The following is a 26,226-nucleotide window of genomic DNA, read 5'->3' on the forward strand; positions in this document are numbered from 1 at the left end:
TGACACTGTGCTCTAAGGAAGTGTCAACAAGGAATACAGCCTACTGTACATTTCCTGTGAAAGGCTGAGAAGGCCACCAGTCCCAGCCACATGCCTAACCAAGCACAGGATTGTTCTTACTTTCACAGAGAGAGAGAGAGAGAGAGAGAGAGAGAGAGAGAGAGAGAGAGAGAGAGAGAGAGAGAGAGAGAGAGAGAGAGAGAGAGAGAGAGAGAGAGAGAGAGAGAGACTGGATTTTAGTGCAAAATAAAAAATTGTGTACACTACTGTAGGATAATGTATGTTATGTCATTTTATGTAAGAGGCAGCAGCATGTTCCTTCCCTTCCGCAACACTGCAATACTTTGGGAGACAGGACATCCACACAGAGAGCTCCGCGAGTCCAGCACAACTACAACTGTTTTCGAGACTGAAGACAACAGGAACTTTCAATGACTCACCACCTTGAGGTTGGTGTTTATTTACAATGGTATTTTGTGTAAAATTTTAAGGTCATTGTTTTAGTATTTGACATATAGGACGACCCACTTTTTTTGTGTCTTTTTAGAATGATTCAAGTGCTGTCTTACACACTAAAATATATGGTACTTCATGCTTTCTTTAACTGGATTTTTCTAACTTATGTTATTTTCGTTCATGTTTAGAGCACAACAGAAATCCATAAAATATAAAGAAAATAGGGGGATTTTGGGACCTGGAACTGATTATTTTTTTTACATAAATTTGAATGGGATGAATTGCTTGCCAATTTGAACAGCCCAAAAGAACTAAATCAAAAGGTACCACTATATTTATCTATTTTTATCATTATTTTTTTTTTTCACTCAAACCAGCAATTCTTTTCTTTTTTTTAATATTTAATTTTTATTTTTTATTTCTTTTCAATTCTTAAAATATGTGGCTAGGAAATCAGCAAATATTTTTGGTGGCAGTTCTCTGGGATATTTATTTCAGTAGTAATTCCTTGTTTTCCCAGATGATCCCACATGCCTTAACTAGATTTTAGTTGGCTTTGATTGATTCTCTCTTGGGCACTGATTATTTTGCGTGTGTTGTGCTTTATCTCAGTTTTTTTTTTTTTAGTTGTTAATTGCTTTAATAGTTGATCAATACTTTGAGCAGCCATGCTGGGGAACAGCCACATCCCCAGCATTTTAGAAACAGAAGATGATAGTGTTTAGTAGGACATTTAGAATGTCAAGCTCAGACAGATGGAAAACCATTAGCTGTGACCCACTCACAGGTAATTAATCACAGGTTAAACCTAACAGGTAGGATGATGCAGCATGTGCCTGCCCCTAATTTTGGACAGGTGGAGGACCTGCAGCAGTGACCCACCTGCAGGTACCTATCCCCAGGCTAAGCCTCATGACCAGGTAGATAGCCTAATAACCATGCTGCTCAGGTTCTCTCCCCCCCTCCCCTGGTTCTACTGCAGCAGGGTGAAAATTAAAACCCTCCTTTCATTTTTTATTTTTTTTATTTTTAGATGTTGGCACTTCTTGCCACAGATTTATAGTGATAGACTGTGAACTCAGCATCATGGCAATTTGTGGTAGAAACCTGACAGATTTTGATACACAAGAAGCAGAGACAGAGGAGAAGCCACTATCCATAGGACAGGAGAACCAAAATAGGATAGGTGCAAGTTATGAATTTATCACATCAGTACTTATTGGTCCTGATCATCTACCCACTGACATCCTGCTGGGTATGAATATTTTAGGGCAGGATGTGTTAACTATCAACTATAAAGAGAACAGCATCAGGCAGAATAATATAAGCCATCCACTTAGACTATAGGAACACCAGTACAGAAGCATAAAGATGATAAGCATGGTTCAAGCAGCAGTTGTAGAAAAACCATGCCACTACATACAACTCGAGAGATACATGTGACCTCGTATAGAAGCAGACTAGTAGAAGTTGCAGAAGACAAGTCAACGACCAACCATTCAGTTCTCTACCCTCAGAGTAACCACATGCAGGCAGGACTACCCTCCAGATGGTGATCTCAGGACAACATACTATCTGTATACCAGTCGTTAATGAGACAAAAAAAAAGAAAAAAAAAAAAGAAAGAAAAAAAAGGTGAGGAAGCACTAGTTAGGTGAGTTAGTGAAGCTGTTGGACCCAAGAATGATACCCTACAATAAAACTCAGCAGACATGAGAAACTGAATAGCATCCTAAAAAACAAAGTTGGGCCTACTTATGAGTAGATTCTGCAGAGAAAACAACTTTTTGTTAATTTACCAATATGAGGAGTTATTCATAGTGGAGAAGGAAGGGCCAGGGTTCTTAAAACAAAACCAGCCCATATTCGTGATCCTAACCCCTGTAGAGCCCTAATATATCGATATTTTCAATCATTCATCCCTTTCTCTGGTAAACTCTGAAACTCCCAGCCTGCTTCTGCATTTCCTCTTGAATTCTTTCAAGAGGGAGGTTTCAAGACACTTATCCTTCAATTTTCGATGATTCTCTTGACGTCTCTTTTGGGACTGGCACCCAAGTAGGATTTTTTTTTCTGGTTTTGTTTCCCTCTCATATATATATATATATATATATATATATATATATATATATATATATATATATATATATATATATATATATATATATATATATATATATATATAAAGGGAGTAATACCTGAGATTCTCAGAGACCTGGAAGAACAAGATATTATTGAGAACTCAACCTCAGCATCACCAACAATTTTGATAAGCCCACAGGGGAAAAGTGTATGTGTTTAAATTATAGGAAGGTGAATACATATCTGGTAACTGACATCCATTCCCTACCTAAATTAAAAGAGATTGTTGGAAATGTTGCAAGAAATGAGTATTACACTTCATTGGACCTTAAAGATGCATATTACCAGGTCACGTTAGATGAAACAAATTGAGATCTAATCACATTCATCGAAGGCATTACTTTGTGTCATTTTAAGAGGATGCCTTTTGGCCAAAGTTGCTCCTCAGCTATTTTCTTTCATCATTTGACCAAAGTACCAGCTCCCATCTTAAGAGAAAACTGGGCTAAGAATTATTTAGATGATATCATAGTGTATGTAAAGAATTACGATACTTACGATATGATTAGAGCACCTGTTTAGCCATATGAGAGATCCCAGCATAAAACTTAATCTTTCTAAGTGTAACATACGGCAGAGAGAGGTTAAGTTCCTTGCTCACATTATCTCTAAAGAGGGGTATAAACCAGATCCAGCTAATGTAGATGCAGTGCTCAAGATATGGCCAACTTCCACAGTAAAGGAGGTACGTTGTTTTTTAGGGATGTGTTCCTTTTATGAGCAACATATTCAGAATTTTCAAAGATAAGTTTCTCCCCTAACCAACTTAACATGAAAAAATAGACTTTTGATTGGTCCCCAGCATACAGGGAAGCATCTGGGGCACTTAAAGAAAAATTAGTCAGCACCCCAATTCTAACTAAAGCAGATATGACCAAGACCTTGATCTTGGAAACAGATGCTAGTCTTACTCATGTGAGAGCAATATTGATGCAGCATAGTGCTGAAGGCTTACCTAAAGTCACTAGTTACTTCTTGAAGAAACTAAGGCAAATGGACATGATGTATTCGGCCGCAGACTGAAAAGCTTTAGGTATACTCGTAGTGCAGGCTTGTCATCAGTTTAGCCATTTCCTATGTGGAACCACAGTGTTGATTAGAACAGATCACCAACCACTGGTGTCAGTCTTTATGCAGAAAACAAAATCTCCTCAGATGTACCATTGGATCCTGGAAATGAGGGACTACCAATATAAGATAGAGTACAAGTCAGGGAAAAAGAATGTGGTGGCCGACCAATTGAGAGCCCCACACAAGTAGTCAAGGAAATTAGCCTAATGTCTTAGTTCATAATAAGGAGGAAATAAGTAGACTACAAATTGAGAAACCATGTTGGAGGGAAATGAAGGATTACCTAGAAAGCAGATGAATTCCACGATCAGTTATAGAAGATAAAGTACTTTGCCTTACAAAATTAAAGCCAGACAATACCATCTTATATAAATTAGTCATATCTAATACTCTCAGGAAAGAAGCCTTAACATTAGCCCATATGAGAGTCAGGACATCTCTAACAGTTGAAGACAATCCTCAAGGCAGAATATTTTTATTGGCCTAACCCAAGATCCAATGTGAGGAAATTTGTTAAGGAATGTATCAGTTGTCAACAATCTAAGGCCTTCCCAGGATTACAAAAACCATGGTAAGAATTACCAGCAGTCCATAGGGCTCATGAAAGAGTTACTATTGACATTTAGAAATGTATCTCAGAGACTTTGGGATCACTGAAGTGCTCCTGACAGACTGCGCCTGAGAGTTTACCTCAAAGGTTTTGCGTGAACTATGCCAAGGGTATGGTATTAAACAAGTGCACTCTACGCCACACCATCCCCAGGAAAACTCAATGTCAGAATGAATGCATCTCACCATGAAGATGGTGTTCACTGTTATGTGTAAAGGTTAACCCACAAAATGGCCAGAATGTCTCCCTAAGTGCCAAAAGATGTTGGATAGTACAGTCCATGAAAATACTGGTGAACAGCCATACTATCTGATGTTCTCTTGACATCCACCCCATAATATATGACTGAAGACCCTGATCTGTAAGCAGTGGGTAGGAAGGATCAGAAAGTGGAAAAGGACCGGTTAGTGTGGATTAAGAAAGAGGTAGCGTCATAAGTGGTAGAATGGAAACTGGGAGAGTTCTTATAAAATGTCATAAGAAGTACCTATAATTCTACTCACAGCTATGAAAAATTCATAACTTTCTGTCATAATGGCTATGGGATTTTCATAACCTCTGTCATAGCTGTGAGTGACTTAGTTTTACTTCAGCAAATCACCTCTCAGCTAAAGGTTGCATTTCCATAAGATACATCACACTGTTTCACACCACCAGTTGCCAAATTGTTTACATGCTAACCAGACATGTATGTTTAGGGGATCAAGATTTGGCTGCCTTCTTCCTGTTATTCCTTTTAGGAACAGAAAGGCTTTGCCACAGCCTGTTATCCTGTTAGAAGGCTGCACCATCAACTATTATTGGTTTAGGAGCAGGTCTGTGCCCATTTTAGGCAAATGGGGGAGTTTACAACTCTTGGACTGTGCTGGCTATAACAACGCTGCCAACCTGCCGCCACCACGTCAGATGTTTTGCAAGGGTCTTTCAACAGACACCCATCAAGTGCAGAGGACAACTCCAGCCATGGAAGGCATGTAAAGAAGGGGTCATCACACAGGAAGGCATTGTCCAGCAGGTCCAGAAGTGGCTTTTCCCAACAGGAAGTTTCCAGACAGGTACATGAGCATATCAGGGGTCAAAGCTTGGACAGTGTAGGCAAGCGGGTTCCTCCACTTCCTAATCCTTTGCCCTCCAGTTCACAGGATGAGGTTAATTCTCCACCCTGGACCATGATGATGAAAGCTTTGGCTAAGATGCAAGATTTGAATAAACTGAAGGAGGAGAGAAGATTGGCCAGCAGTGGCGCCAATGATGTTACCGCTGCTCATGACCATGGGATGGACATAAACACGCCCCACAGATACGCCTGGCTATGACTCCAACGCTGGATTTTCTGGTTTTCGATTGGTTCAGCACCCTGACTCAAGTAGTGATGGTCACAACCAAGGCAGTGTTCTCCTGCAGCGTGTCAAAACTTATGGTCCTGTGAACAATGTATCTGACAAGATTGACCAGCATGTTGCCAATATGGTGAATCATATGTTAGACAGCAGCATATGGGAGGAGTACAAGGAGATTTTGGAAGACAACATAACCAAGAAACTGAGCAACTGTTATGCTTTAGCCTCGGTTGAATGTAACACACAAGTGCTTGACTTGCTGGAAACCGATGTCAAAAAAGCTGACTTTCATATGAAGGAAGTTAGTATGGAAATAATTAAAGCTGACACAATACTCACCAAGTCACTTACAGTGCTGGAAACGATCACCCAAGAAGGACAACCAGTTGTGGCCCATGAAGCAGGCATGGTCAATGGTGCCCTAGTATTACTAGGAAATGCTAACCAAATAACTTGGTGCACCGGTTCATCATTAAGTATGAAATCATTCAGACATATGTGCACCTAAGCTCTGATAAGGTGCCAATGACTAGACTCTTGTCTGGGGATCACGTTTCTCAATCTGCTAAACGCATCAAGAAGTCAGAGAAACTAAAAAACAAGTTCACAACAAAGAAACCATCCCACACATGGAAATTCAGTGCAGGAAAGGTCAGAAGCTCCTCTGGAAAGACTCCCTACAGAGAACTTTCATCCAGGTTTCAACCCTATGGACAGCAACCCTATGGATACAGGAGTGACCATCAACAACCCTTCTCATGGCAGGGCTCAGAGACAAAAAACTTTAGAGGCTGGGGACAATAAATGAGGCAAGTCATAAATTTGAAGCTGGCAGACTTAGTGGAATAAAATAAACAATGATCCTCACATTTTGGATATTGTTGCACATTGCCATCTTGACATTATTTATTTTCTGAAAAAAATTTAATATGGTTTTCGTGTGATGGAAAAGGGAAGAAGAAAAAAGAAGAGGAAGAGAGAAGAGGTGAAGCACGCACACACACAAGAAAAATAAAAAAAAAACATTTTTGATTGGTAATGGTTCTCGCCTTCATCGTCATGGCCAGAGGGTAGGGAGAGGTTAATTATCACACAGTACCTACAGTGTGGCTTTATTATGAGGAACGAAAAATATAAAAATAGCAAAAATAATTAAATGAATAATACTGATGGGATTCTTTGGGTTGACTGACCCACTATGACACTTTATCGAGTGGTTAATCTAGAAAAAAAAAAAAAAAAGGCACTGGAAATTCTGGTATGGCATATACACTTATACTCCGTTACTTAACACTACGAATACACAAGAAAATAATTACTTTTATAACTCCTCAAGAGTACCATTGATTCTGGGCACCGTTATATCCCTAAATAGCGTCACAGCCTTCATCCATCACTTCTCTACGGCAATAATATTGCTCACAACACATTCACAGTAGACTATATTTGACTAAAGAAACATTACATGGCTAACACTTTCCCAAGACTCTGTGGCCTGTCTCCACGTGGGACCAACACCGGCTATTTTATCTGTTGCCAGAGGGAAAGGAGACGCCATTCTGTCAACACGTACAGTCACTATATCTTCACTAGAGACATGAATAATAAACATGAACACAGTAATATTCACTTCTAAAAAAAAAAAAAATAATATTTCAGAGCTACGAGACCCACCTGTTGCCAGAGGGAAGGGAGACGCCATTCTGTGCTCTCCCCCTCAACACCCACCCCCAGGCCTCTGAAGTTATTGGAACCTTAGCTAGTTCTCTCTCTCTCTTCTTTCACAAATAATTTTACTGAACCGTGAGTTTAAATAAAAATGATTCCATTACTTTTGCACATAATTAAAAAAACAAGAACTGCAGAAAGACAAATGGATGGCAAACATTTCTCATATGGTTTTTCTAACTGAACAAACACCGCCAATGTGATTTATTGAAGGAATAAGAAAAGGGAGAATTTTGGGATACTTAAAACAGTGATCTTGAGAATTTTTTTGCTCAACAATGGTGAAACAAAAAAAAAAAAAAACTGTACAAACATTTATAAATCTATAAATCTGGGTTTTATGAGTAAAACTACCCAATATCATAGAAACTGAGTGAACATATGGGCCTCCATTTCGATTTTTGACTCCTTTTATAAAAAAAACTTACAGAACTTACTGCTTAAACTAAAGTCATCAAAGAAAAAATATCTCAATAATTAGATCAATTTGAATGTACCCTCCACTAGTACCAGGCAGCTCCTCCCCTTGATTTGGTGAATAGACATTTCCCTTCTCCAACCCCATTATGAAGAAAGGTAAACTGGTAGATTTTTCCCTGCCATTCAAAGCTAAGAAACTTTTGTTGCTCTTCAGCTGTTTTGACAGAGTAGTAGGCATGCCTAACATCAATGGAGGCCATGTAATCACCTTCGTTAATAAGCCTATTCAAAATTTTCCATCTTGAAGTGTTTGTAATTAATGTGCTTGTTTAGTTTTTCCAGGTTAAGGATTATGCTAAAACCCCCCATCCTTTTTCTTCTGCTGAAAATTTGGGGAAATAGTTTGCTCCTCCTGTTTGTGTGTTTCCTTGATAACTTTGAGGTCAAACAGTTTCTCAGTTTCTTGACAAGTGATTCCCTTTTCCATCACACGAAAACCATATTAAATTTTTTTCAGAAAATAAATAATGTCAAGATGGCAATGTGCAACAATATCCAAAATGTGAGGATCATTGTTTATTTTATTCCACTAAGTCTGCCAGCTTCAAATTTATGACTTGCCTCATTTATTGTCCCCAGCCTCTAAAGTTTTTTGTCTCTGAGCCCTGCCATGAGAAGGGTTGTTGATGGTCACTCCTGTATCCATAGGGTTGCTGTCCATAGGGTTGAAACCTGGATGAAAGTTCTCTGTAGGGAGTCTTTCCAGAGGAGCTTCTGACCTTTCCTGCACTGAATTTCCATGTGTGGGATGGTTTCTTTGTTGTGAACTTGTTTTTTAGTTTCTCTGACTTCTTGATGCGTTTAGCAGATTGAGAAACGTGATCCCCAGACAAGAGTCTAGTCATTGGCACCTTATCAGAGCTTAGGTGCACATATGTCTGAATGATTTCATACTTAATGATGAACCGGTGCACCAAGTTATTTGGTTAGCATTTCCTAGTAATACTAGGGCACCACTGACCATGCCTGCTTCATGGGCCACAACTGGTTGTCCTTCTTGGGTGACCTTGTCCAGCACTGTAAGTGACTTGGTGAGTATTGTGTCAGCTTTAATTATTTCCATACTAACTTCCTTCATATGAAAGTCAGCTTTTTTGACATCGGTTTCCAGCAAGTCAAGCACTTGTGTGTTACATTCAACCGAGGCTAAAGCATAACAGTTGCTCAGTTTCTTGGTTATGTTGTCTTCCAAAATCTCCTTGTACTCCTCCCATATGCTGCTGTCTAACATATGATTCACCATATTGGCAACAAGCTGTTCAATCTCATCAGATACATTGTTTGCGTTAGTCCCAAAGTTGGCATGGTACCAGCATACTCCATCATTGGAAGGGCCAGGAAATGACGGTTGGGAAGCATTGTGTCTGCTGTGCATGCTACGACCATGACGTGGAACATAAGGATACGGCCCACGTATGCGCATCCGTTCTTCTATGGCCTCCAGGCGATGAAAGATTTGATGAAAAATAGTGTCCACAGCCTCAGCTCTGGGTAATCCTGCAGCACAGATGTGATGATCACCAGTGGTATTTCCAGACATTAACAATGTTCTGGGGCACAGGCCCTGGGATGATGGAGATTCTGCTGGGCTGGCAAGGAATTTTTCAAGCTTGAACTCGTTATTTCTTGTTCAGTCCTGGTTGCTGATCCTAAGAATTTTGCTTATGTTCCCCTTCTTATAACCCTTATACCACTTAAAGACTTCTATCAGGTCCCCTCTTAACCTACGTCTCTCTAAAGAATGTAAATTTAACAGCTTCAGTCTCGCCTCGTAAGGAATACTCCTCATTCCCTGTATCCTTTTAGTCATTCTCCTTTGTACTGATTCTAATAGAACCATATGCTTCCTGTAATGTGGGGACCAGAACTGCACAGCATAGTCTAGATTAGGTCTGACCTGTGCCAAATATAACTGTACCAAATATAACTGTAATATTACTTCAGGCCTTCTTTTAACACTCCTAAAAATTAATCCTAATAACCTATTTGCCTTGTTTCTGGCCACTATGCATTGCTTTCCTAGACAGAGTTCAGAACTAACTACAACTCCTAAATCTTTTTCGTACCCTGAACCTACCAGAGTTTCATTGTTTATTGTGTATCTACTGTGCCAGTTTCCTCTACCTACACTAAGTACTTTGCACTTGTTGATATTAAGCTGCATTTGCCATCTGTCTGTCCATTCATTCATCCTATCTAAATCTGCCTGCAAGGCGAAGACATCCAATTCTGACCTAATTAACCTATCTTTTTTGTCATCCACAAATTTACTAACATCACTACTAATTCCACTACCCAAGTCATTGATATATATTAAAAACAACAATGGCCCTAATACTGATCCCTGTGGCACCCCACTAATTACATGACTCCACTTGGATTTAGAGCCGTTTATTACAACTCTTTGTCACCTGTCGCTTAGCCATGGCCTTATCGAGCCTAACACCTTCCCATTTATCCCATGTTCCCTAACCTTTCTCAGGAGCCTCTGATGAGGTACCTTGTCAAATGCTTTACTAAAGTCCAGATATAAGATGTCATAACTATCATCATTACCTACTGCCTCATACACTTTACTGTAAAGACTTAACAAGTTCATCAGGCGAGACTTTCCCTTTGTGAAGCTATGCTGTGACTGATTTATCAAGTTATGTTCGTCTAAATGCTCTGTAATGTTCTTTGCTATTATTGAATCCATTATTTTACTTACAACAGTGGTTAAGCTGACAGGTCTATAATTAGATGCTAAAGTTTTATCTTCTTTCTTAAAGGTGAGTACTACATTAGCCTGCCTCCACATTACTGGTACCTCACCTGACTCCAGTGATTTCCTAAAGACAGAAACTAACGGCTCACTAATAACCTCTTTGCATTCCTAAAGTACTCTGGGATATATTTCATCTGGTCCTGGTGTCTTGAACTTTTTTAGCCTATCTATCTCCTGTTCCACTATCTCCTTAGTTATGGTAATGTCTGTCAGCTTCTCATTCTCATCTGCTCTAAACATCTGTTCACTATTTGGCAAATCCTGTATGTTTTCCTGGGTGAAGACAGTTAAAAAATACTCATTCAGAATTTTACAAATTTCCTCCCCAGAACTAACCAGCTCCCCATCTGCTGCCTTTAATGGACCTATAGTTTCTTCATCCTAAATACCTGATAAAATCCCTTGGAGTCCATCTTCGCCTGGCTGGCTACCTTTAATTCATAACTGCATTTAGCTTTTCTCGTTAACCTCCTGACTGTAGGAACGTCATTCAGCACTCTTCCCCCATCACAGGACAGTCACTCAATTAAGCCGCCAGCGTTTGACTTCCTTGTGGACAATGGTACACCAATAGTAATGTATAGTACCAAGAGGATCGTGCTGGATTTTCGCTCCCATCATAAGTTCCTGTGGATTTTTGTTGTTGCTGAAGTTACTCAATCCATACTGGGTTATGACTTTCTAACATACCATGATCTAATCATTTACCCTGGCCATCAGTGTGTAAGACAACAGTCATCACATACTACCATCACAGGCATTGTTGCCAGGTGTGAGAGTCCGTGCATCACCCTGATTCATGACAATACAGAATATGCAGCCCTCCTTCAGCAATTTCCTATGTTCACAGAGCCTATCCAGTAGCAAGAAACCACAGCCCACGATGTGCACCACCACATAGAGACAACTGGCCCACCAGTCTTCGTTCAGCCACGGCGATAACCTCCTGATAGATTCCGTGCTGCAAAGGCAGAGTTCAACTCCCTACTAAAGGATGGAATTATACAAGCATCCAAGAGTTGTTGGGCATCTCCTCTTCATATGAAGCCAAACCCTTCAGGTAAGGAGTGGCATGTACATAGGGACTACAGTGCACTGAACAAGGTCATGTTGCCAGGTAGATATCCAATCCCACATATTCAAGATTTCCATCTAAAGTTAAAAGGACAAACTATTTTTTCCAAAATTGATTTAGTGAGGGCATTCCATGAGATACCAGTGCACCCACTAGACATACCTAAAACAGCTATTACCACACCATTTGGATAATTTGAGTTCAGATTTATGAAATTTAGTTTACATAATGCAGCACAGACCTTCCAACAATACATGGATCATATTTCGCATGACATGAGATTTGCAACAGTGTACATCAATGACATTCTTGTGACATCAAACAGTAGGGAGGAACATCACACACACCTTCGACAGCTGCTGACACACCTTCAAGAAAACAGTATCAAGATTCATCCAGCTAAGTGTGTTTTTGGAGCAAGGACAGTGGATTTTCTTGGACATAAAGTTAGTAAGGAAGGTATTACTCCCCTGCCACAAAAAGTAGAAATCATTCATCAGTTTCCACAGCCAACTTCAGTGAGAAAGCTCAGGGAATTCCTGGGAATTGTGAATTATTACCACTACTTCATCCCCAAAGTTGCAGAGAAATTACACTCAATGCATAATCTCCTGAAAGGTCTTCCTCACAGATCTACAGTTATGCTTAAATGGACGCAAGAGGCTGCAGCTGCTTTCACTACCATTAACCCTTTCCTTCCGGCAATCGTATATATACGATTGCAAAAATGCGTCCGTAACGACGGCGATCATACCGGTAATCAAGAATTTTCGCGCCTCAATTTTGAGGTCCAAGCGCGGTTTCTCGAGTCAGATGGTGTGAGTGGAAGTGTCTGGCATGTTTCCACATGTAGTGTTGTCACTAGCTCTGGAAATTTAGTGGTAACTAAGCTGTTTTCCCTTTCTCCGGGCGACACTTGGCAACCCCAGTGACCCGCCGGGTGGAAAGCACTCGCCGGGTGGAAAGCACCATGATAAGTGTGAAGACACATCCTGATAAGAGCCAAGGATCTCAGATCATAACTCACCATGGAGCAGGACACAACATATGTATTTAGCAGTGCTTCTGAGTTTGAAGACAGTGACAGTGAATATTTAGAAGAAGCTGAAGAAAGTGAAGACATTAGTGAGGACTCGGAAAATGATTTACAGGATCCACCTGTTTTATCAGAACAGAGAGATGATACCTATCATTCTTTCATGTTATTTTTTTCATTATCTTCGATTTTATAATAAAATGGTAGAAGGTAACTTGTCAGAGAGAGAGAGAGAGAGAGAGAGAGAGAGAGAGAGAGAGAGAGAGAGAGAGAGAGAGAGAGAGAGAGAGAGAGAGAGAATGTTATTTGCCTGAAACTTGATGTGAAAAGGGATGAAATCTCTCTCTCTCTCTCTCTCTCTCTCTCTCTCTCTCTCTCTCTCTCATTGGAAGTGTACAATTTCCCCTCCAAGATGAGAGAGAGAGAGAGAGAGAGAGAGAGAGAGAGAGAGAGAGAGAGAGAGAGAGAGAGAGAGAGAGAGAGAGAGAGAGAGAGAGAGAGAGAGAGAGAGAGAGAGAGAGAGAGAGTGTGTGTGTGCACGCGGCGTCATCGCTCTCTGGGCTGTTTCTGGATGACAGATCACACAGCGGGAGGAGGAGGAATCCTTTATAAGGCATAAACTCAACTTTCAGAGGTCACATCGAGCTACAAAGTATATCACTGTATTCAGAATAACAAAGAGAATATAATTATTAGTATTCAAACAATTTTCTGACAATTTCTAGGTTTACCATTTTTAGCCATCATACAAAACGGGAAAATAATTTAAGTGCCGGAAGGAAAGGGTTAAAGAAGAAACAGCCCAGTTTCCTCACCTTACTAATCTAGATCCTGAAGCACTAGTGTTTCTGACCACTGACACTTCTACAGCTCTCAGTGTGGTACTGCAGCAGGCCAGCAAAGGTGAAGTATTTCCAATCAGTTTCTGCTCTAAATGCCTCCATGCTGCCCAAGTCAAATATAGTGCGTTTGACCAAGAGCTACTGGCAATATACATGGCTGTGCAACACCTCAAACACCTTCTGGAGGGTAGGCAGTTTTACATCCTCTGTGATCATAAACCCTTAACATTTGCTATGACACCCTTCAGACACCTACACTCAACAAGTGCAGTGACAGCTCTCATATATCTCTGAATTCACGACTAACATTCATCACATTAGAGGAGTGGAGAATCCTCTGGCCAATGTTCTCTCACGCTTCATCACTACCATGTCTCAATACCTGCCACTGCTTGAGTACCAACAAATCACTATCGTGCAAGAGACCGACGAAGCTTGCTGAGTTTAGAAGAAATCCTGTCTTTACAGCTTCATCCCTTCCAGGTTCCTGGTACATCCCTTCAGTTGTGGTGTGACATGTCAGGAGGAGAAGTGAGACCATTCATTCCAAGATCTCATCAACAAACAGTTTTTGACCACTTTCACAACCTGAGTCATCCTGAAGTCAAAGCCACGCACTGACTCTTAACTTGGTCTGTGGTGTGGCCTCAGATTCACACACATGTTCGCTCCTGGACCCAGCAATGTATCTCCTGTCAGGCATCAAAGGTTCATCGTCATGCGAAGGCTCCATTGCAACCCTTTTCTTTACCAAGATGTAGGTTTCAGACAGTCCATGTGGATATTCTAGGTCCTTGGCCACCATCTAGAGGACAGAGGTATTTGCTAACTTGCATTGATCATTTCACCAGGTAGATAGGACAAGAAGTTTGGTTTAGATCACTGAGGAACACCACTGTTAGTAGACTTTGGAGAAGAACAGTGACCATCTATCACAGCAGCAACAGAACAGTGAGAGATGAAACTTTAGATGAAGTTACAGAGAGAAGGATAGAAGCTGCAGGAGGATAGTTTGGAAATTAAAGCTTTGTGCCAAACTCTATAAAAAACTTTTGATATATCTAAGACAACAGCAAAAGTTTCATCAAAATCTCTGAAAGTGTGTGTTTTGTCCTCACATCTGGTGTGATGCAGTGCACAGTGGCTGTGCAGTACCACATGTGTGTGTGTGTGTGTGTGTGTGTGTGTATTTACCTAGTTGTGGTTTACAGGAGGGGAGTAATCTCATAGTATCCCATCTCTATATCTATCCAGTTTGGTCTTAAAAGCATGGACAGTTACGGCATTGACAACATCTCCACTGAGTTCATTCCATTTGTTCACACTTCTGTGAGGAGAACTATATTTTTCTATGTCTCTTCTTCAATTAACTTTCTTCAATTTCTTACAGTGTCCCCTTGTACTCTGTGTATCTAAAGTTATAAAACATTCTTTGTCCACATTTTCCGTACCATTTATTGTTTTATAGAAGTTTATTAAATCCCCTCTCTCTCTCTCCTATTTTCAAGGGTAGGAATTTCCAACATTCTTAATCATAGGTTGACTTACTCAACTCCAGAACCATCTTAGTGACTGCTCTTTGTACTCTTTCTAATTTTATAATATTCCTCTTTGTATGAGGAGACCACACCACTGCTGCATATTCCAATCTTGGTCTTATCAAGGAAATCAACAACTTTTTTATCATTCCTTCATCTAAATATGAGAATGCCATTCTAATTCTTTTTAACAAATTCATCATCTCTCCACTAATTTTATCAATGTGTCTGCCTGGAGTCAAATTTTCAGTAACTGTTACTCCCAAATCCATTTTCTCTTTTGATTTCTGTAACTTCACACTATCCATCTCATAATCATATTGTATTTTTTCTTACTCTTACCAAACTCCATTACTTTACATTTACTTAAATTGAATTCCATTTGCCAAGATTTACTCCATCTATTTATCCTATTTAAATAATCTTGCAGTACCATACAGTCATTTACATTTTCTACCCTTATCATCTTAACATCATCTGCAAATAAGTTCATATAACTGTCTATTTCTTCATTTATGTCATTCACATATATTACAAACATTATCGGTCCCAACACTGCCCCCTGTGGGATACCACTAGTTACTTTCAGCCAAGATGAATTCTGGTCTTGTATTACAGTTCTCATCTCTCTATCATCCATATAATCCTCCATCCACTCCAGCAGTCTTCCTCCAATTTTTCCATATTTTTTTATCTTCCATAGCAATCTTTGGTGTGGTACTTTGTCAAACACTTTCTTCAAGTCTAAGTAGACACCATCCACCCATCCATCTCTCTCATGCACAATATCAATTACCCTTGAATAAAAGGACAATAAGTTCATGGAGCATGATCTCCCCTTCCTAAATCCAAATTGACAATTTACCAAAACTTTATATCTTTCCAAGTGTTCCATCCATCTTTCCTTTATTGTTCTTTCGCATAGTTTTCCTAAAACACTAGTCAATGACACTGGTCTATAATTTAGTGGGTTTTCCTTATTTCCTCCTTTAAATATTGGTGTAATATTTACTCTCTTCCAATCTTTTGGTACTCTTCCCTGTCACCATTATGACTGTGAATTTTATTAGCCAGTTGATCTCTACATTCCTTCAACATCCAGTTTGATACTCCATCTGGACCAGTTGCTTTATTTACATCAAGTTCTTCCATCATCTTAAGTATTTCCTCATAACTGACTGGGACTGTACTTAGTATATTCCTCACCAACTTATCCCTTCCAGCATCAAACTCCCCTTCCACAGTAAATACTGATCTGAAACTATTGTTCATAACCTCTGCCATGTCCTGTGCAACCTCACAGATTTTTCCTTCAACTTTCAATCTTGATACACCTTCCTTCTTCTTCATCTTCCCATTAATATGTCTAAAGAACAGTTTGGGTTCATTTATACACTTATCTAATATATCTCTTTCATAGTTTCTTTTCTCCATTTTTATTATCTCAATGTACTTATTTCTAGCATCAATATATTCCTCCCATCTGCTCTCAGTTTTCCTCTTCTTCCATCTATTCCAAGCATTTAGCTTACAATTTCTAGCCTCTGCATTTTGTAGTGAACCATTCTTTACTCTTTCTACATCTTACTTCTCCTCTAAGTATAAATTTCTCCACAGCAGAATTATATATCCTTATAAATTCATCCCATTTTTCCCAAACATCTTCTGCATCTTCAAAGTCTTTCCAGTCCACGGCAACAAAGTATTTTCTTAATTTTTAAAAATCAGCTTTACTATATTTAAATCTTTTCACTTTATAATTTTCATCAATGATTACATTTTCATTTTTCAATTTAAATTCCATCAACACATGATCAATTTTACCTAGAAGGCTATCATAAAGTATAGTTTCAATAATTTTCATTTCCTTGGTAAACACTAAATCAAGCCTTGATGGTTTATCTCTTCCACTAAATCTTATATCACAATCAACCCATTGAGTCAATAAGTTTTCCACCACCCAGTTTAACAGTTTATTACTCCATGAGTTTTCACTTCCAGTAGTTGTCAATGTCTCCCAATTTATCTCCTTACAATTAAAATCACCAACAATAACTATATCACTACTTTCCATCACCATCTTTTCAAGACCTTTTAACACATCTACCAACATCTCTTCAAGCTCTTCTTTTTGCCAAGCATTGGTCATAGGTGGCACATACACTTCTACATAATTCATTATCCTTCCATTTCCACTGCTAATCATCATTTGTATAATTTCAGATTTGTCTTCACTTTTTATTACCCTATCCACTTTAACACACTTTTTAGTCAGAATGATCACTCCACCTCCACCCTCGTCACTTCTATTTTTCATCCATAAACTATGTTTATCATCACCAATGTCAGGAGTTCCCCAATCATTTTTCCATTTTGTCTCACATAATACATCCAGTGCAGTTCTGCTTAATAACTCATTTAATTCCATCTTTGTTGACATTAATCCATTTATATTAGTATAACATACTTTACTTATTGACATTAATCCATTTATATTAGTATAACATACTTTACTTACTGTTTGATGTACCATTTCTTTATTCTCATATCTCTTTCCCTCCATAAAAACTTCTCCTCCTCTATTCGTTGTTCATTTTTTGTTTTAGCCTCATTTACCAGCTCCTTTTGCTTCAACCTTTCAATCTCATCCACATCCCTGTTTATCCATACATTCTTATATTCTTCATCTCCAGACAACCTCCAAGACCCATTAATCTCTCTCTCTCTCTCTCTCTCTCTCTCTCTCTCTCTCTCTCTCTCTCTCTCTCTCTCTCTCTCTCTCTCTCTCTCTCTACCTCTCTCTCTTTCTACCTCTCTCTCTCTCTCTCTTTACTTCCCTCCCTCCCCATTCCCTGTCTGCCTCCCCCTTCCCTCCCTCCCCATTCCCTGTCTGCCTCCCTCTTCTCTCCTCCCCTCTCCATCCTCTCCCTCTCTCTTCCCTCCTTCCTTCCACCTCTCTCTCTCTCTCTCTCTCTCTCTCTCTCTCTCTGTGTGTGTGTGTGTGTGTGTGTGTGTGTGTGTAATAATAATAATAATAATAATAATAATAAACGGTTTATTATTTAGGCAGTTGACAAACTGAAAATGTACATAGGGGATGGGGAAAAACTTAACATTAATCCTAAAGGTAAGTCTAATCTAGGAGGGAAATACTATTGATTGATGGCTCGCACCATGGTGGGAATCGCACTGAGTCTGTACCGGTCCGTGCGCGGCGCCTTCAGGGGTGTTATTTTGTTGTGGTGTCTGGTGGCACGGACAGGGCGAGGCGCGTCGGGCGGCAGCATGTTTCTGAGACGCGGATGATGCAGTAGTCCCCTCCCAAACTTCTCCAGAGCCTCTCGGTGCCTGGTGGATATTCTGGACAGACTCAGGGTGGTCAGGGCTTCTTCATAGGTGGTGTATGCAGGGCCAAGGATGACCCTGCATGCCCTTTTCTGCACACTCTCTAGCTGTAGCTGTTGAGTGTGTGTGAGGGAGGAGGACCACGCTGGGGAGGCGTACATGAGTTTGGGGAGGATGAAGGTAAGGTACACCCCCCTTAACTCATCTGTCGGCGTCCCCAGCGACCTGAGTCTGCACAGCATGTACAGCCTGTAGGTAGCTGATCTCACGGTGCTGGCGACATGCTGCTTCCAGGTCAGCTGGTCGTCCACCGTGACTCCGAGAAGCTTGGCACATTGGACCACCTGGAGGGGGTGAGGGCCCACTGTGAGCCGGGGAGGGGGCACTGGTACAGAGGAGGTACAGAAATGCATCACCACAGTTTTGCTGTGGTTGATGGTCATCCTGCTCTCCTCTGTCCACGTCTGCAGTTGCTCCAGAATTGCTTGCAGTGGCGAGTAGTCCGGGTTCTTGGTGGAAACTGGGACGCCCACGGTGCAGTCGTCCACATACTTCCAGCGATGGGGGGTGTCGGTGAGGGCATCGTTGATGAGGAGGAGGAAGCATAGAGGACCCATCTTGGTCCCCTGGGGGACTCCACATGTCAGCTGTTGGAAATTAGAGACAGAGCCCTGATAGCGAACGGCCTGACGTCTCCCTGTGAGGAAGTCGGCTAGCCACGCTATCAGATTAGGAGGGAGACCCAGACTTACTGCCTTGCTGATGACAACAGTGTGATCAACAAGATCAAAGGCTGTGTGTGTGTGTGTGTGTGTGTGTGTGTGTGTGTGATTCACCTACAGTCATCTGCTGGTCACCCAGCCAGCCATTCCCTTACAGAAAGAGCTCAGAGCTCATAGTGACAGATCTTTGGGTAGAACTGAGACCAATGACACACCACACACCGGGTCAATGAGGTCACAACCTCTTGGGTTACATCCTGTACCTACATACTGCTAGGTGAACAGGGGCTACACATTAAGAGGCTCACCCATTTGCCTCGTCATGCCCAGGATTCAAACTCGGGCCTTCTTGGTTGTGAGCCGAGCATGCTAACAATGTGTGTGTGTGTGTGTGTGTGTGTGTGTGTGTGTGTGTGTGTGTGTGTGTGTGTGTGTGTCTGTGTGTGTGTGTGTGTGTGTGTGTGTGTGTGTGTGTGTGTGTGTGTGTGTGTGTGTGTGTGTGTGTAATAATAATAATAATAACAATAATAATAAACGGTTTATTCTTTAGGCAGTCAACAAACTGAAAATGTACATTGGGGGTGGGGAAATACTTGACATTAATCCTAAAGGTAAGTCAAATCTAGAAGTCAAATCTAGAAAGGACTATTGATTGATGGCTCGCACCATGGTGGGAATCGCACCGAGTCTGTACCAATCCGTACGCAGCGCCTTTAGGGGCGTTATCTTGTTGTGGTGTCTGGTGGCACGGGCGGGGCGAGGCGCGTCAGGCGGCAGCATGTTTCTGAGACGTGGATGATTCAGAAGTCCCCTACCAAACTTCTCCAGAGCCTCACGGTACCTGGTGGATAGTCTGGACAGCCTCAGGGTGTTCAGGGCTTCTTCATAGGTGGTGTATGCAGGGCCAAGGATGACCCTGCACGCCCTTTTCTGCACACTCTCCAACTGTAGCTGTTGAGTTTGTGTGAGGGAGGAGGACCACGCTGGGGAGGCGTACATGAGTTTGGGGAGGATGAAAGTAAGATACACCCCCCTTAACTCATCTGTCGGCATCCCCAGCGACCTGAGTCTGCGCAGCATGTACAGCCTGTAGGTAGCTGATCTTATGGTGCTGGCGACATGCTGCTTCCAGGTCAGCTGGTCGTCCACCGTGACTCCGAGGAGCTTGGCACATCGGACCACCTGGAGGGGGTGAGGGCCTACTGAGAGTTGGGGAGGGGGCACTGGTACAGAGGAGGTACAGAAATGCATCACCACAGTTTTGTTGTGGTTGATGGTCATCCTGCTCTCCTCCGTCCACGTCTGCAGCCGCTCCAGAATCGCTTGCAGTGGCGAGTAGTCCGGGTTCTTGGTGGAAACTGGGACGCCCACGGTGCAGTCGTCCACATACTTCCAGTGATGGGGGGTGTCAGTGAGGGCGTCGTTAATGAGGAGGAGGAAGCATAGAGGACCCATCTTGGTCCCCTGGGGGACCCCACAAGTCAGCTGTTGGAAAGTAGAGACAGAGCCCTGATAGCGAACGGCCTGACGCCTCCCTGTGAGGAAGTTGGCTAGCCACACTATCAGGTTAGGAGGGAGACCCAGACTCACTGCCTTGCTGATGACAACAGTGTGATCAACAAGATCAAAAGCCTTTTTGAAGTCCACAAAAGCAACAGCTAGAGAGGTGTTTTGCTTGTCCAGGTGGCTGTGGATGAATTCAAGGAAGCTGGTCAGGTAATGGGAGGTGGAGGTGGCTTTAATATTTCCAAACTGTCTGATATACACGGTATTACAGATTTTGGTGTAGACCCAGTCATATAAAAAATCTTCACAAATAAGGCTAGGGATGGGGGTGATAGAGACTGGCCTGAGGTCATTGAGTGACTGTGGACTGGAGGTTTTGGGGATGGGGGTGACGCAAGATGTCTTCCAGTCCTCGGGGCAAGAGTGTTGGGAGAGTGAAGCGTTTATTATGGAGCATAGCGGTGTTGCTAGCTCTACCGCAAATTCCTTGTAAATTTTTATAGGAAGGTCAGTGAGTGTGGTGGATCTTGGTTTGAATTTGAGTATTCTCTTAAAAACATCCACCGCCTGGACACTGGGGGGATGAGAGGGGGCCGGAAGATAGGCAGGAAGCAGAGTGGTGTGGAGGGGAGGAAAGGTTTGACAGATAGCAGCAAAGTGATCGTTCATCTCCTGAGCCGCGAGAGTAGCAGGAAGGTGTGAGGTGCAAGGAAGAGACGAAGTGTGTTTTTGTAGGCCACACAAAGCTTTGATCTTAGCGTACCACTGTCTGTTGTTGGTCAGCTTGAGGTGGTGTATCTTGTCTGGGTAATTGTTTGCCTTTGCAGCCTTAATCTCCCTGATCACTCTGTTTCTTAGTTTCCTGTAAAGGACCGGGCAGGAGTGGAACGCCCAGGTCCGCTGACGCATGAGTCTTTTAATGCGGGGTGTCATCCAGGGAGCATCAGACGGGTGCGTTGTGACGCTCTTGGCTGGGAAGTAGCGGTGGAAGGCTTCTGTGGTGGTGGTGACGTAATTCTGCCATTTTAAGTGGACGTCCTCCACATCCAGCACCTCAGTCCACAGGTATTGTGTCACCCACTGCCCAAACTCCCTCATGGCTGAGTCAGGCATGGGGCGGTGGGTCCTGGTGACAGCTGACCGGGGGGTTGAGGTGGTGGGTGTGGGTGTCCACAGTATGGAGAGGTGGGTGCTCCGTCCCATGGGAGGCAGCGGTTTGGGGGGCGAGTACTGCTGGCCCAGGTCTGTCAGTATAAGGTCGAGGATGGCTTGCTGGTGGGTGGGGAAGTCCACGACCTGGGTGAGGTGTAGCTGGTGTAGGATATCGTTGATATCTAATCTGTTAAAGTCCCCACAGATGACCAGTTTGGCGGCAGGATACTTCACCCTCAGGGCATCAGCAGTGTCGATGATGTGAGCGGTGAGTAACTGTGCTGTGGTGGCTCGTGGGGGGTGGTACACGACGCACACAATGATGGAGGCCATGTTGCTGGGATGGCAGGGGGGCGTGACTCTTACCCACAGGGCCTCTACACCGGCCGGAATATCAACAGGGAGGTGTGAGGGGCTGAGGGTAGAGCGGCAGAAAACGGCCACTCCAGACCTCAGGTGATGGTAGAGCTGGTAGTCCTGCATTGAGCACACCTCAGGAACAATCTGCCACGCCTCAGTAACCGCCACAATGTCTGCACAAGTAGAACTTACCGTCACGATTAATTCGTCCATCTTGTTGGCTAAAGATGTTACATTGAATAAGAGGAGGGAGGGCAGACTGTACTAATTCCGAGGTACTTCAATGTGCCTGTATTCCTTCTTCCCCACCCTGCGGTCAACTCTGGCACTTGAGGTCACAACCTTGATGGGACGCACTTGTCTCCCTCCCCTCGACCCGCGGTTCCGAAATAGTTTCAGGGTCTTTAGGCACTTTATCACGTTGGGCGGCGGGTAACCTGATCCTCGCCTGCGACGTAGGAGGTAGTTGCGTTCGTACGTTTGCACTGGGGCACAAATTGTTCTTTATGTGTCACCACTCACTTGCTAAATGCGTTCACAAGTACAGGAATTCCACCAGGGCGAGCCTAAAACTAAAAGCTAAGAGTTGAAAACAGAAAAAAAAAAAAAAAAAACTAAGGTAGCTATCACTAGGGGCAGGGGAAGGCCAACAAGCTGGCCGAGGCTGCCCGAGAGCGCCAAGGGTCACACATCCTGCCCGTGTGAGGTCAGAACAGTGTGTGTGTGTGTGTGTGTGTGTGTGTGTGTGTGTGTGTGTGTGTGTGTGTGTGTGTGTGTGTGTGTGTGTGTGTGTGTGTGTGTGTGTGTGTGTGTGTGTATTCACCTAGTTGTGAAATACAGGACAAGCTCTACACTAGGCTTGTGGTATCCCATCTCCATATCGACTTTTATCCAAATCTATAGACTGTCTTGGTACACACAGTCTCATCAATAAGTTCATTCCACACTGCTATGCTCCTGTGGGGAGGACTATGTTTCTTGATGTCTTTTCTGGAAACATTCTTTATCAATTTCCTTCCATGTCCTCTGGTACCTCTTGTATCTGGTATCACAAGATCATTCCTATGCAACTTTTTTGTCCCTTCCAATATCCTATATAGTGGTATCAAATTACCTCTTTCCTTTAATTTTTCCAGTGTAGTCAAGCCCAGTCTCATCAACCTTTTTTCATAACTATACTCTCTTAGGTTTATAGAGATTTTAGTTGCAGCCCTCTAAATTCTTTCTAGTTTTCTGATATCCTTCTTCAGATTTGGTGATCACATTAATGCTACATACTCCAGTCTTGGACATATCATTGTTGTTATCAGTTTTTTTATCATATCTTCATCAGTGTAGATGAATGCCATTTTGATCTTTCTCAGCCCACTTTTTTAAATGTCATATTAGCAATTACAAAAGCAGGAAACCCCATGGTCATATCTGGTTTTACTAACCCCGCAGTCGCATTCGTTAAACACTGGATGCAAGCCCCAACATTGGGTTAGCAAATACTAAGCTTTCTGCATAGGTTGGCAGCTCTGGTTCCCTTAGCAATGAGGAAAAGTTGCCAAATTTTGTTATTTCTCATTTACTAGATCGATATATGCATTTTCCTTCCAGCTATAGCTAAAGAAAGAGGTGATCTATCCATATATGCCTTCAGAATCATCATAACATAAAATAGTGGAGAAATCTGTAATTGAATGAAGTTCAGCACAATCGCAAGTGGCTTGATCAGAGGAGATAGTATTGGAGGAGGAGGCAGTATTGGAGGAGGAGGCAGTATGGAAGAGGAGGCAGTAGACACCTGCCGAAACGATAATTACTCCCAGTGAGGTCTAAAGCACTGTTCAGGGGGTGCTGTGAACTTATCATTAAACCCAGCTGTGACCTCATTGAACGTTTCCCTTTGTCTCACAACACAAGGGGGCAGTCACAGCCTGCCCTCTAAAAGACAACCCTCTTCCTCCAGACAAAACTACAAGCACCTAATAATACACACACCCTTCACTCAAAAATTTTAAAATCATCATGGTGACTCCTACACCAGCCTCTGAGTCCCCATCTGGGGAGGGGACCATAAATGTCTCCAGGTTGGACTGCCTTTCTGTCGACGACCCTAAGCGTCTTGACACCGCCCCTCAACTTTTTCTTCATTAACTTCTGCAACATTTGTGGTCTAAGATCTAATTTACAATCTGTAGAACACCACCTCTCCTCTTCTAAACCTTATCTTCTTTTCCTCACTGAAACTCAGGTGTCTGAGGCAACTGACAGTAGCCCCCTTTCTGTTCCCTCCTACTTTCTCTATCCTCATTTTCGATCCAAAGCTGGATGTTGGGGCAGAGCAAACTTGGTATTGTTCAATGCCTCAAAAACTCAATTCCTCCATCTATCAACTCAACACAACCTTCCAGACAACTATCCCCTCTTCTTCAATGACACTCAACTGTCCCCCTCTTCTACATTGAACATGCTCGGTCTGTCCTTTACTTATAATCTGAACTGGAAACTTCACATGTCATCTCTAGCTAAAACAGCTTCTATGAAGTTAGGTAGGTGTTCTGAGACGTCTCCGCCAGTTTTTCTTACCCCCAGCTGCTAACTCTGTACAAGGGCCTTATCCGTCCATGTATGGAGTATGCTTCACATGTCTGGGGGGTTCCACTCATGCTGCTCTTCTAGACAGGTGGAATCAAAAGCTTTTTGTCTCATCAACTCCTCTCCTCTAACTGACTGTCTTCAGCCTCTCTCTCACCGCCGCAATGTTGCATATCTAGCTGTCTTCTACCGCTATTTTCATGCTAACTGCTCTTCTGATCTTGCTAACTGCATGCCTCCCCTCCTTCTGCGGCCTCGCTGCACAAGACTTTCTTCTTTCTCTCACCCCTATTCTGTCCACCTCTCTAATGCAAGAGTTAACCAGTATTCTCAGTCATTCATCCCTTTCTCTGGTAAACTCTGGAACTCCCTGTCTGCTTCTATATTTCCACCTTCCTATGACTTGAATTCCTTCAAGAGGGAGGTTTCAAGACACTTATTCATCAATTTTTGACCACTGCTTTGACCCTTTTATGGGACTGGCATTTCAGTGGGCATATCTTTTTTATTGGATTTTTGTTGCCCTTGGCCAGTGTCCTTCCTACATAAAAAAAAAAAAAAAAAGTGCTGGAAACTGTTGTATCCTCGAGAGTCACGCAGCACCTCGAAAGGCACCACCTGCTGAGCAACAGACAGTTTGGGTTCAGGCAGGGGAGGTCGGTGGCAGACCTGCACCTGCTTCTCTTGACGGAGTGGAGTGGGGCCCTGGACCGAGGGAAGACCACGGCTGTCGTGGCTCTTGACACTGAGGGGGCGTTCAACAAAGTGTGGCACGCAGCCCTCATCACAAAGCTCCGTGCTGTAGGCGTGGACAGGGCACTTCTCCAGCTCCTTGAGAATTACTTGAGAGACAGACATCTCAAAGTAATGATCAATGGGCGGGAATCAAAGCCACAGCCCATAAGGGTAGGTGTTCCTCAAGGGAGCTGCCTCGGTCCTTTGCTGTGGAATGTGTATGTCAATGATCTGATGCACCTCGTTCCTACCGCGAAGGCGTTTGCAGATGACATAACACTATCCCACAGCTACGGAATGGAGGAGGAAGCTGCAGCCAACCACGACATCAACGCCACCCTGAGCCGCGTTGCAGCCTGGGGAAGGAAGTGTTAAGTAAAGTTTGCTGCTCACAAAACCCAGCAGCTCACTATCAACAGGACAAGTAGAGCCCCGTGCCTCACCTTCAACGGGGAGACACTGATGCCATGGGATGAGGTGGAGGTGCTGGGGGTCACTTACGACCGTAAGTTGACCTTCAGAACCCACATGGAGCGACTCGCCAGAGAGGCCTCGGGGAAGATGGCATGCCTGAGGAGAATCTCCTACCTCCTTGACGCCAAGGGACTGGAGTTACTCTACAAGGCGCAGGTCCGCTCCTCCTTGGAGTACGCGTGCCTGGCCTAGGGTGGCGCGGCAAACAAGCACCTAGCTCTCCTGGACAAGGTGCAGGACTGAGCAGCGAGGCTCATCAGGAAC

General features: G+C 42.8%; 1 protein-coding gene and 1 long non-coding RNA gene across 3 annotated transcripts in view; one reads left to right on the top strand and one right to left on the bottom strand.

Moving 5' to 3' along the window:
- The window catches only part of LOC135101705 (elongator complex protein 3), a 201,442-nt gene that overhangs the window by 169,944 nt on the left and 5,272 nt on the right, over window positions 1-26,226 (bottom strand). The window lies entirely within an intron of this gene.
- On the top strand, window positions 238-25,988 carry LOC135101731 (uncharacterized). Its single transcript, XR_010269375.1, has 3 exons — window positions 238-449; window positions 11,445-11,654; window positions 25,779-25,988. It is a non-coding gene; the product is annotated as an uncharacterized LOC135101731 (long non-coding RNA).

Source organism: Scylla paramamosain, chromosome 1 (assembly GCF_035594125.1).
Source record: "Scylla paramamosain isolate STU-SP2022 chromosome 1, ASM3559412v1, whole genome shotgun sequence".
In the NCBI taxonomy this organism is placed as follows: domain Eukaryota; kingdom Metazoa; phylum Arthropoda; class Malacostraca; order Decapoda; family Portunidae; genus Scylla; species Scylla paramamosain.